Source organism: Anas acuta, chromosome 3 (assembly GCF_963932015.1).
Source record: "Anas acuta chromosome 3, bAnaAcu1.1, whole genome shotgun sequence".
Classification (NCBI taxonomy): domain Eukaryota; kingdom Metazoa; phylum Chordata; class Aves; order Anseriformes; family Anatidae; genus Anas; species Anas acuta.
In genome coordinates, this window is record NC_088981.1 from 13648238 (window position 1) to 13661618 (window position 13381).

Below are 13381 nucleotides of genomic sequence, written 5' to 3' on the forward strand. Positions count from 1 at the left end.
TCATGGTATGAATCTCCGTGGCTGAGCTTTGTTCTGCACGTGGTAGCACACACTAGCTGCTTATTGAAAGGCTAAGAACTTTTCTCACTCCCCTTCAGATCCCAGCAACTCGTTTGGTGGAAGTGGAGAATACTAATGCAATGCTCAGCCGTCACCTGGCATTCCCGACACATCAGAGGACTGTTGCACCAAAGTACCAAACTCCATGGGGAGCGGATGAATGAGTGGGTAGATAAAAATGATCAGGGAATTTCTAAGTTCTTTTAAGATTGGAAACACATTTTTCTTGCTTTGCTCTCCTCTAGACATTTGTAAAGATACTGAATTCTTTCTGAAAACAAGGCCTGCTTTGGTGCTTCTGAAAGCTCCCACTTCCAGAGTTTGTTCTTTTCCTTTGTTTTTACAGGCAAACACAACTATGATACAAGTGAATGAAGCTCTGCAGAAATATAGATGTCTCCAGTGACCTGAGCTTTAAGCCTAAAAGCCCTTTGGATTGGATATAAATGCTTTTGCCTTGGCCAGAAATTGGCTTCTGCAAGAACAACAGAAGATTAAGCAGCCCATCTAAACCCAGGTGCATCTTATAATGATGATATAAATTAGTTTCTAGCACTCATCCAACTCTTACAACTGTTGAAACTTAAACTGAAGCTGAGTGCCGTCTTTATGAATCAGGTAGCATATTTCTCAGACTCTAACTCCACAAGGGCAAACAACAGTGCTTTGTTCAATACCTTTTGCTGTTTAAAACTTAGTACTAAATTATACAGAGGCTAACAAGCTGGGCAGGAGGACAGTTGTTCCAGCCCAGGTCAAGGCTTCCCAGTCAGTCCTCTGGGCTCCTAGAATTTGGCCTGATTCTGATTTTTTCCTCTACACAGGGGTGAAAACAGCTAAACTGTTCAGCTCTCCCAGGGCATAAGTCCAGTAACAGAGTGGAAAACACCACTGTGTAGAAGCAATTGCAGTGCTAGTTTTCCAAAAGCAGTAATTACCCTGTTGGATTTCCCTTTTTTTCTGCTTGTTTGTTTTATTTGTTATTTATCTGAGCTTTGCTTTGTTTTCTAATTGCTTTATATTAACATAGCTAAGGATTTCCTTTGGGGTACTACGTTGCAGCTGGTGATCACTATGTATGTTATAAATGGTGAAGGCTGGATTTCTGGTTTTGCCTGTTCATTGTATTTCATGTTTGACTGCTGTTTCTCAGCGTTAACAGCTAAATGGTAAGGGTAGTTCTGACTGCAAAGCTTACGAACCTCCTGAGTTCATGGATGAAAAGAGCCATGTGGTTCTTTGCAATACAACAACAGCCACACATACCGAGGAGGACATTTCCTTTGCTCTAAGCTCACACTACAGGTGGTTTCTTGGAGCAGTAGCCAGATGTTCTTTGAGCCCTTGCCCTCAAAATAGAGCCCAGCTTTACAGAAGTGGAGCACAGACTGGTATCTGGAGTGTGGTCTGCACTCTTGACCATCAGCTGGTTTATGTTTGACTTGTCTTTGATACGTGCAAGCAAGACAAAGCCAAAAAAAAAAAAAAAAAAACATTTTAGACTATCTTTTGCACAGCCTTCTAGCACCCCTTTCTTTCAATTGCCTGGCTGTTTTAAGAAGCAGAGTGAGCTGCAGGAGAACTGAGTGAACTAAAGATAAGTGACTGTGGGTTTTACCAGCCTCTGGCAGTGGAGGCAACAGGCTCTGCATATTTATTGATTACAGTGTGCTTCACATCCTGGGAGGGGGTATTCAGAGCTAATGGTGGGTGTATTTGTTATGTCTGGTTCAGAAATCAGAATGAATAAATTATAAGCAGTGGAATGCAATTGGACTGCTAACAAGTTATTTTGACTTGCTTCGTAGTGAGAGCCCTGCAGAGCTGTGAGCTCTGCACAGGTGTGGAAGGGCTGTAGATGTGGGGAAGACCATGCTGGATTTAATCACTGAACCTGCAAGTTGAGCAGCTGGCTGAAAACATATCCTTCCAAACCATGCATGTAGCCTTGCCCCACCAGAGAGCACAGATACACTCAGGCTGTGGGCCTGGTGGGATGTGGAGCTGGGCAGCGCCCAGCCATGTCCATCCTCACATCACACTCAGATATCCCTGCTCAACACAAGTGGTACACTAGAGCAAGTAAGAGGACAGCAAACAGAAAGAGGGCGTTTTTCTATTAGGAATTACCTAGGCCACCACAACTTAACTCTCCTGAATCCACAACTTCCTTTTAAATATTTTTGGTTGTGTCCATACTGAGGGTGTTTCCAAAGCCATCCTCAAGGCAGAGCTGGTTTCCTTGGTAGACAGCAAGGCTTGGGTGCAGCCTGAAGGCATACGTTCAGTGCCCCAAAACAGCCTCAGATCTGACAATATCCCACATGGCACAGCCCTGTCTTGCTGGTGGCTACACTTCAAAAAGTCAACTGCAACCTTTCCAGTGCTTCTCCCACCTTGCTCTCAGGAAAGAACAATTATCTGGCTACTAATTTGAACACCACTGGCATATCTCCTCCCTGCCTCTATACAACACCAAGACTGGTTGGGCATTTTACTGACTTCATCTTACATTTAGTCTTTATTCAGCATGATTATTTGTCAATGAAATGAGTAACTAAGGCTCTGGGCCCCCTGGGAGTCTTGATAATTATTTTAGTAGGTTTTGTTTGTTTGTTTGTTTTGTTCCAGCATCTTTTCCCAAGGAAAAGAAACTCTAAATCATCTGTAAATATAGGACACTTGGAAAGGAGTCCTTTATTTTTATTTTTTTTTATTTTTTTTTTTTTCCCCTAGCTTGGCTTACATGAAGAAAAAAGCTCTTCCATTTGGATTACAGGCACAATTTCTAATCTTTCTCTCTGCTGTGGAAAGATTTGCTTGGGGAATACAAAATATTATATACCTACTGTTTGTGATAAATTTAATCCTCTCCCCAGCAGCAACATTAGGAGCCTAATTTGCATTTACAACAAAGTCTAGATAACAATCCTTTTACTGCAGCAGCATAAACAGCTCCTCATGTGAACGGCAATCAGGCCTAGTGTGTCCCTGTAGATATGGGTGGACACTTGTGACAAATAAGAATTTCATTCATTTACATCTTCATTTTGTTAAAGGTGTGTTGGAATTGTTCTTGTCACATCTGAAGTTGGAAGGGAGGCAATGCTTCCACCTGAAAACAGCAAATGGGAAGGTGAATCAAGGTCTCCAGAGTCCTACAACTCTTTCAGGGTGTAGTGGTGACTTTTCTCCATGACTACTAGGGTAAACTGAAAGAAAGTGATCTGGTTTGTTTCAAGGGGTATTAAAGCCAGTCAAAGAATGTTTAGGGATATTAAACTTACTTGGAAAAAAAGGTACCAGAGCACTTCACCAGAGATGGCAGAACAAACTTATCCTAGAATGGTCCAGACAGATCATATTTACCCTCAGAGCAGGATGAAGTAGACAACTTCTGGGGGTCTTGCTACACAGATTACCTCTCTCTGCCCCTGCCCTTATGCATCACCTCTGACTTGGTGAAACCCCTTCCCCACTGGAGAAAAAAAAAAAAAAAAAACACAACACCTTACACTTTGCTGCCTCCTTGATTGCGTGTGTATCTAGCTCCTGTGACTGTATGATATCCTACCTGTTAGTCTGTGCTCAAGGAGTCATATGGCTGCATGAGAGCCATGGGTTTTATTTCTTTATGGCATTATGTTTCTAGCTCATTTGGCTGCAGGCAACAGTTTGACATAAAAGCCCTAAGGAAAACAAGAAGATACCAACATTTGTTCTGTCTTCCGAACCCCTGTTTTTAAGCTAATTGAGTTTTGGAGAGCCAACTTCTGGGTTTTGCACTCCTGAGGACAGTAACTTCATGAAAGTTTTGTTTTTTAGCTGATATTATCTAGCACAGCTCCCTCCAAAGCAGAACAATGAAAGGCAGTATCGAGTGTCCTGGAAGCCGCCTTTCTCTTTGAGGAAACATCTTGGGAGAAAGAGAGCTCAGAAATATCCAGGTAAGGCACTGCAAGGTCAGCACAAGCTTGGTGCTAAGCTCTAGACATTCAGAAGAAGGCAGACCCTCTGCACCTATCAGCGTTTAATAAGCACTGATGGTTTTACCTGCCATCAGCATCTTCACCTGCAGCCTCTTCTCTCCTGTACTCATCCTCTTAAAAAATAAATAGATAAATAAAAAGCCCCTATATCTCCTTCCCTCTGTTTTAATTGCTTCATATAAGATATTTTCTGCCTTGACTTTGTATCATTTTTGCCAGTAACTGGCAGAAAGTGAGTCACTCTCAGCAAGCTGGAAGGAGGCCAAGGGCAGGCAGGAGAAGGGATGTGAATGCTGTTTTCCCTGCTGTGGCAGACCCCTTCTGCTGTGCTGCTGGTGGGTAAGCACTGCTCTTGGCTCTAGCACAGGGCCATATGGTGGAAAGTAGGTGGGAAAAGCCTTCCCCATCCAAAGAGAAGCCCTCTTCTGTTGTGTGCACTCAGGAGGTGGTTCCCGTCCTCACTGCAGCTTTTCTCTCCTGCACCTCCAGAGCAAAGACGAGTTGTTGCAGTTTGCAGGAGAGCCTTGGTTTGGTCCCATACAGAGACAGCAGCAGGTGGTGGATCTCTACAGCCCTGCTTCATGGCTCACCATCTCCAACAGGTCACGGGCAGGGAGGAGGCAGGCGGTCCCTCTCCTGCTCTGGAAGCACTTTGTGCTCACTGTGTGCTGGGTCGCTGCCTGAGCCAGGGCAGAAGGAAGCCCTGAGCTCTGTGCTCTGTGCTGTGCTGGGAGGAGCTGGGCTCTGAGGAAGTGCCAGAGGCAAGATCTGTCAGGAGAGGTAATATTTTTTATGGGAGCAATTCACAGAGGTGGATAAAAGGGACAAGCTTTAGAGCTCCCAGGACCTTCTTCGCGGCTGAAATAGGAGCAGCATGAGACGAGCTGGGGAGCTGAAATTCATAACTGTGGACACTAAACATCATGGGCTCTATAGAGATATTGGTTTTACGGCACATTATAATTCTTATCCCCTCCTCTCAGCTAACAGCTTCATGTTCCACAGGCAGTAAATTACCTGCCGCTCTCTTTTTTTCTCTCCTTCCCAGAGGACTGAATGACTTTTTTACCTCTCCTCCTGCTAGAAACATCCCTCCTCCACTCACCGGATCCCAGGTACCTTTTCTCACCCAAGGTGTCACCAAGTTAATTAATCAAATTAAACCCTGAACAACTGTTCTCAGTTTGTACTTAGTGCTGCAGCTTAGGTATGTGTGCCCAAAAAGCAGCTTGTTTCAAGCCAAATATATCAGTCACGTTAATAAAAGGTATTGTGCTTAAGGCAGGTCGGTGCTGCTGTATAAAGCAGGTGTGCTGAATTTACAGTCATACTGAGAACTTTTTCTGGTGTACAGAGCCTCTGTGCAACATTTGAGCTGTGGACAATTGGTAAAGGTGATTTCTCTGACACCCAGGAAACTGGGAGCTGGTCCTGAACTGCAAACAGTGCATAAATGGGCTCATTTCCAAACTCAGGCAATTTGAGCTGCAAATTATTACAACTACCGTGGGATCCACCTTAACTTCCAATAAAGGATCTACTTTCTGAGACAGGCAAATTAAATGCAGAGCATCCCTCTTGTCTCTTACCAGCGATGGGACTGTGAGCAGCAGGGGGAGGCTGGGGTCTGAGTGACCTCCCAGCCTACTTGGGAGGATCTCTCCTTCTTTGCTGGGAAGTGTAAATAGTGTGAATCTGGGCTTCGCAATTACTAAAAATAGGTCTGGTTACACAGGCAAGTGAATGCCAGGGGACTGTTGGAGCCTTTTTTGTCAAAGGAATGGCAACAGTGAAGTTTCCCAGCCTCTAAGCTCACGTCAGCAGCTCTCACTACAGCTGGACTTCCCAGGGAGTCTCCAGCTCTTTGTGAGGATGCAGAGAGTCACAGAATCATGAAGGCTGGAAAAGAACTCCAAGATCATCTGGTCCAACCATCACCAATCACGGATATCACCCACTAAACCACGTCCCTCAGCACCATGTCCAACCTTTCTTTGAACACCCCTAGGGACAGTGACTCTACCACCTCCCTGGGCAACCCATCCCAATGCCTGAAATATGAGAGACAGCAGCAAAATATGACCCAGCATTTTCAGATGTGAACAAATATCTTGGATATGAAACCATAAAACCATTGTGGCATCTCATAATCCTGATGCTGGCCCAAGGGGAACACCTGGTGCATCTCCCAGTACATCTATGGCTGTAGCTCCAAGGGCCATTGCCATGAGCTGACTTCAGCCAAACAAAGGGGTTCCTCTGGGATTTTCTTGGCCCTTTTGCTACCTGTTTTTCCAAACACGGTGAATATAAGCTGAGGACAAAGCAAGAAAGTTTGAGAAAGCATTCTTGTGGTGTGGTTTCTGCATTATGTTCGAGCAGTAAAGGTGATTGCTTTGTAAAGAACATCTTCTGATGGAAAAACATGCCACAGTTCTAAACAGTCTCTTCGAGACAATTCATTTATTTTCTCACATCTCTTACTCCTTGTGTAGCACAGTTTCTGGTTTTAGATTGTTCTGGAATACATTCGTGAGAGTGTTTCAGGGAGACACCATGCACAGCTCAATGGCAGTTGTTTTGATCACGCTTGTTTAGCTGTCAAGGGATGCCAGTCTGGAGCAGTCATATTAAGTGTGAATTTGGTGAAGAAATTAAGCCAGAAAATGTGGATGAAATTGAACGGGCAAAGTTGTTCATTTGAATATCTCTTTTAAGAGATCTGTTTTGATTTTTCCCTTCCAAACAACCTTTTAAGGACAAATTTAGCTCTGTGTGTTTAAAATAAATAAAGAGCAATTAAAGTGAAGAGTCACCATCTCGTTTCAATTAAATCAAATATTTCTGCTCACTGAAAATATTTGAGAAGGCCTGAAGTTTCATTTCAGACAACTTCAAAATATTTCTACAATTATTATTATTTTGGTTCAGCTACTGAACTGAAAAATGATTTATTTGTACAGCGCTGATTAAGGCAGAGAGAAACTTATTTAAGCACTTTGATTAATTGTGCTTCTATTCCCAGCTGAGCAGGAGCGGGAATTCCAAGTCAATGGCAAGTATTGCTTGTCCTTTCTTCATTACTTTGGTAAATGGCTTTGAATATGCATGTGATACCATACCCTTCCACTATGGCAGGGCTTCTGGATGCTGCTAGGAACAGCTTCATGACGTAAGAGTAATTTACTTTTTGTCTGTACCATGCCTACATGGCAGGGGCCAAAGTCATTTGTTTCTAGGTCTCAGGGGCATATGGAAATTAAACAAAAACAACAGCGTTACTTGTCTATATTCACCAGGCTGTTTTCTGTGCTTCTTACTCTCATTCTTAAACGTTTTGTTGGTGCTGTACTATCCAGGGACTGGGAAGAAGAGTGGGAAGGAAAGAAGTGTGCAAATTTTAATACCAATAACACTGCAGCTGAAAAATTGCAATTTTTTTGTTGATAACTGATGTGTTCCTACTTGGTAATTCACCCTGTGATTCTGTTCTCTTTGCCATGTTTCACCCTCATTTTCCCTCTACTAAAAGAGCAGCTGTGAATCTCTTGGAGCAGCACATCACAGCACACACGGGCTGGGGTGGCTGGATCAGGGCAGCCTATGAAGAAATCAAATTATGATCCATAATGGGCAAAAAAACAGTGACAGCAAGTGCTCAGAGATGGGGGCAGAGGACCAAAATTTTAAATTGCAGATGTGTGGATGGAAGTGCTCTGCTCAGATGTTGGGGCTTCTGGCTGTGCTGGCAGTCGTGCTGCCTGCATGTACCATGCTCTAGCACAAGCCGGGGGTCATTGGAGAAACTGGTGTTCATTTCCCAAACACAGGCACTAAGGATATGCTTGTCTCTTCTGCTTTCTTTAAAATGTATTTCATATGATAAATGGTCAATCAATACAGCCATGACTTTCTTTCTTTTTTTTTTTTTTTTTCTTTCTCAAAACATTGATCAATAGATGTTGCAGCTGTCTGCTGTCAAAGATTTGATTTACTGTGAATCTTACAAAAGCTGAACCGTACTGAAGTTATTTCTATTCTTTCTAAATTGCATTTGAATTTGCCTTGAAACAGCTGCTCAGTGCTGCCCAGGGCTCGACCATTTCTCACAATCAGAGTTTTCTCCAATAAGAAAGAAATTGCCTTAAAGCCCTGCAGTGTTCTCTGGCCCTGATCTCAGCAATACTCTTGCGTGTGCATAATTTCACATTTTTAGGGACCGGCTCCATAAGAACCATGCGTTGTCACGGAGAGCAGAGAGAGCACAGGGAGTTGTCATGGAGAGCAGCATATCATCAGAGTTTTTGTTTTCAGTGCTGAGTAGACAAAACATTTTGGCTGGTATGAGAGAGTACTGGGGGCTCCTTACACACTTCAATGCCCTCAGGACCCTGTTAGGAGAGCAAATCCCCTAGGTACTGTCAAACAATCTGCTCTTTAAATGCTTATAGGTGCAAGAATGTACAGTTTTCCCTGATATTGTTGAAAACAGGCATCAATAAGTACTTTGCAAGAAAAAAACACAGCTTTATTTTCTGGACATGATTGATAGAAAGTGACTACAATACGCCTTAGCTCTTCTCGAAGAGAGATGTCCTGCCACTCTGGAAATGCAATGAAACTCCAGCAACTAAATGATGGAGGTGGATGTTAGCACATCCTGTGCACACTCGCAAATCTTCCAATCTGTTCTTTAAACCTGCCAGACAGATTACCTTTAGAAGGCACCTGGCCAATAATTTGGTGACACTGAGCACCTTTAAGCCCTTATCTCACAAAGAAAACTACAGCCAAGAAAACTACGGCCTTGTGGCAGTTCCTTGTGTCGGGGCTGTGACCCTGGACTCCTACCCTCTCTTCAACCAAGGAGATGAGCTGATCGTTTTGCAGCTGAGCAGCCCAAGAAACAAGGCTCTTTAGACAGTTGAAGGGATGTGCCTGTTTTATTATTATTATCTTTTTTTTTTTTTAAGATATAGTGATCCTGGACATTGTTGAAGCAGTGTGCCGTGGATTTACACACTTGTAAATTGTGAAGTGTCCAACGACTGCAGTGATGGTCTGACAGTCTGTAACGTTTTATACACCTCAAGAGCAGTCTGATTCCAGTTTGAGAGATTTATTTCATGTTTCTATTGGCCTGCTTTTTTTCTTAGACCTGGAAAAGCAAATAGGCTGAAGTGTGAATAAACATAATTTTGAATTCTTTGCTGATCCCTCTAGGTCTCCACTGTGGTGAGGCACAGATGGGCTGACAGAGAATTTCAAGTGCAGTACTGATCTCTGCAGACCTTCATCACCTAGACAGCTAGCTAAATAATTTCAGTTTCTCTGCTGATCCCTCTGGGTGAGCAGATATTTTCAGATTCTGACCCTATTCCTCCACAAGGCCAGTAGAGAAGCAGAGGGACAATTCCTGCTCTGAACTCTCATGTCCTTACAAATCTGGATTAATAAAATGCTGCTTGTCTCTCTTTTCTGTCCATGCTGCCTATGCTGGCTTCTGGTTTGCGATGCAGGCTCAGGAAAGGTAGTAGCTGAATTAAGAAAGACTGAAAGCCAGGGCTGTATGGTCGTACATCCTCTGTGCTACCCTACTGTGACTCAGTGCTACAAAACACCTGGAGTGATTGTGAGTGGGGAGACTGAGCCCAGAGGTAAGCACATGGCTTGCAGACCCCACTAGCAAGCTCTCCAAGCCCCAGGTTACTCAGCTATGCTGGAGCAAGCAGCAGAGCATGAGAGTGCAGATAACAGCTGACATTCAGCTCTCCATTTGCCTAGGTCCACTGGTAAACTCTGTTCTACCTACCAAACCTTTATTTCATGCTGCACCTCCTCCCCATCCAGAATACGCCAGAGGTGCCCACCCACATCCTTGCCTTCCATCTACCAGAGCCACCCCTGCAAAGGTGTTGAAGGCTGTATCTATACTGATACTGCTGGGACAGCAGGATGTGTCCTTTGCAACTGTCTCTGAAGTCTTACAAAGGGTAGTGGAGAGATTAGACAGGAGGTGATGGAAATCTGGACAGCAGGCACAAAGACCCCTGGAAATAACCCCTCTTGTATGGGAACAGTCAAAAAAAACAGATCCTCGTTTGCAATGAGGACCAGAAAATTTAAGTGAAGGCCTAGATGTGAGCAGACCTTGCTCTTCAGCCCTTCCCTTTGCTTTGGTGCTGTGGAAAGACTCTCTGGCCCTTCTTTTTGTTCCAGCTTGCCACCACAGTCCCAGCTTGCCTCCTCACTCCAGACTGCTGGCAGTGTGGGGAGCAGGCTCCAGAGCTCACAGTATATTTATTCCACAATGAGTTCAGCATCTGCTGCAAGTGCTTTGCAAGCATAGACATATTTTGTGTTCATTTTACATTGCTTTCTTGCCAGGCCCCAGCCTTTCTCCTCTTTAGCTCTTCTGCACCATTGTAGGGAACCAAGGCCATACTGTCTTCACAAAACATTTTTTTCTGTGCTTCCTACAAGGGACAGGAGATGTAAACACGTGACGTGGCTCCTAGGTCATGCTGCCCACAATAAGCTCTGCTACTCTCGGATTGCTGTTTAACTGGAGAAATATTACATGGCAAAGAGTGGATCTGGGATGGAGGGAGAGGGTTTTGATGCTGCTGCTTTCTGTCAGACACAGAAATCTCAAAAGGCTGGGTTTTGTTTGCGTTCCTTCAGGGCTGGTTGCGCAGTTTCTGTTTAACATGTTTTATTGAGATAGCATGTGTACTTCTTTTTTAAGGGGATAAATCTGCATTATATTTTTGGCAAAGACCTCTGACAAAAGCAATGACTCCCAGGAGCTGTGATTTTCTTCTCCTGTCCCATTCTCTTCTCTTTTATGTTTTCATAAAGAGTATCTGTACCCTTTTAAAATAGCTGTAATGGAAAACTTTTGGCCAAAAAAATCAACATTATTTTGGTCTAGGACTGTGGGATCTGTGGAGACCAGTGGAAACAGCAATTTGACCTCACATCCTTTCCTTTTTTTTTCTGGATGGGGAATTCCCTGTCATTTTACAACTGTGCATGCATATGAGTGCACCTCCTTGGGAAGAAGAATAATGAGCAACATGGAGCTGAAGTACACAGTGATTTCTGGGATATTTCCTGACATATTGATTCAGGGGATCTTGGTTCGTGAGATATTGCAGCTTCTGTTTTTTGCTAGACCCTTCAGGTTATTTCAGAGCTTTGGACAGGTTTTGGTGTCGGCATACTTGTATATTGTTTAGCTTGGCTTCTGTCTGCTTTGGGATCTTTCCAAGCAAGCACTGAGCTCTCCTAAGCTTCCCTAAGCAGGTAACCCCAATAATAACACCAGACCCCTGAGCAATGAGGATTAACTTAACCAGTCATGAGTTATAAAATTAATAGATAATAAATATAGAAAAGCTGAGGTCTTTCATGATTCCTCTGGATTTGTAGCATCAGAGGAACCTTGTTTTCATGCCTGATTGTTTAGTCAAAGGCTGGAAACATATTATTTGGTTAACAAAGTTGAATTAGTTCTGTCATATTCTGACTCTAGGGACTGGGTCTTTATGAGAGAGCCTAACAATCAGATGAGTTTATTACATGGCAGTGGTGCAGTGAAATTCAATTAATTTGTTTGCTGTGCTTCCCGGAATTAGAAATAGACATGCCATAATGTGAACGACGCCATCACTCGGGTCCTGTGTCAGAAAACAAATGTAATCTGATGATATTTTGGAGTCTCACCATCCTTCCTTGCACACCCTGGGTCTCTTGCAGGTCCAGGCAAGAGGATGCTAAACAAATGCACAATGTTGAGGACCCCTGCTTTAAAACTGTGACCATCTATGACCTGTGGTGAACAACAGGAGAGGAGGCCCTACCTGTGAAAGAAGTCCTTGGCTGGTGTTGCCTTCCCAATTGCTGCATTTCCATGGACACAGGAGCCATGTGGTGGTACATCTGCAACGAGTCACCTGGCCCTGATCTAGTCTTTGGGTCCACACAGCCTGGATGGAGAGCTGGTCCCCATCCCTGTTCCCATACAATCTACAGGAATGATTGAGGGGGTGTGACTGGAAAATCCAGAAGCTGATGTGTCCTTGGATAAGGATTTTGTTGAGCTCAGCAGAATCAGGCCCTGTCTGGCAATATGGGACTGGCCTGTTACTGATGTGAGGAGGCAGGGAGACATGAAGCACAAAAGGGAAATCCTCAGAAGGAAATTCCTCAGGTGGGAAAAGTGGGCACTGAAATGGTTTTATGCCATCTGCCAAATTCTCCTTAGGGAAAAAAAAAAAGCACTAATAACTTTTCCCAGAGGACTGTGTGCTGGAAAAGGATTTAATATTGAAGAACTGAGAGATCTGGCTAAGAAGCTTATCCTAACAAAATGAACGTTCCTTTCAATAAAAAGCTAGCAGTCAGTGACTGTTTCCAGCCCCCACTCCTGAGCTGAGCTGGCACTGGGTGTGCTGCTCCTATGGGCTCTGCACATCACCATCATCATGTGGCAGTTTGCATGGCTCTTCAGGAGCCCATCACTCCCAGGCAGGGATGCTGCTTGACCATATGAATATACAAACATCTGTCTGGAGGCCTTTCTCCCCAGGAATGCATGCCTGCCTTTGTTAGCATTAGAACGAGTTTCCTCACCTCTTTCCTTTACCTGAAACTGAATGTGAGTGGGGTATCTGCACCCACCTGGTGGAGAACAGGACAGCAGAGAGGGAGATGCTTCCCTTGGTGCTTTCTCACTCTGACCATAGTCAATTAAGCATCCCTCTGGCCTGGTTGGAATGGTATTTTTGTTATAATGCAATTGGAGTCCTTATATTCTCTGACAAGCTCAGTCCTTGTATCCATCCTAAGGGGAAAGAGAGAAAGCCTTGATAACTTTCAGAGTTGGAAGGCCAAGACTTGAAAGGAACTAGAAAAATTTAAACAATGACCCCAGCTGCAGTCCAAGATGTGACACAAGCACTGGAATCAGGTAAATAATCACTTTCTCTTATTTCTGGCCTTTTCAAAAATAGAAAAACAGGCTCAGCTGGACAAAAGTTGAGATGGAGGTGGCCAAGTAGCTGAAGGACAAAATAACAGGAGCAAGGAGACTTCAGGGTGTTTTTCCTTCTCTGCTGTTCATCCCAAGCTGAGCAAAGAGCATCCCAAGCCTGATCAAATTCACACAGGGATTTCAGCAGTCATTCCATTCCCAAGCACAGCGTTAGATGGTAGCTCCGGACACAGCTCAGAAAAGGTATCTGCTAGGTCTACCTACTTGACATGTGTCATTGAGGTTTATCCTGAATCAAAAGGTCCCCAAGAGAAACCAGCACATCTGAGTCACC

At 44.0% G+C, this 13381-nt stretch overlaps 1 long non-coding RNA gene across 1 annotated transcript; it reads left to right on the plus strand.

Moving 5' to 3' along the window:
• The first annotated feature begins 273 nt into the window (after positions 1-273).
• On the plus strand, positions 274-12836 carry LOC137852958 (uncharacterized). The gene is made up of 2 exons (XR_011094094.1): positions 274-678; positions 11811-12836. It is a non-coding gene; the product is annotated as an uncharacterized lncRNA (long non-coding RNA).
• Positions 12837-13381: the final 545 nt, after the last annotated feature.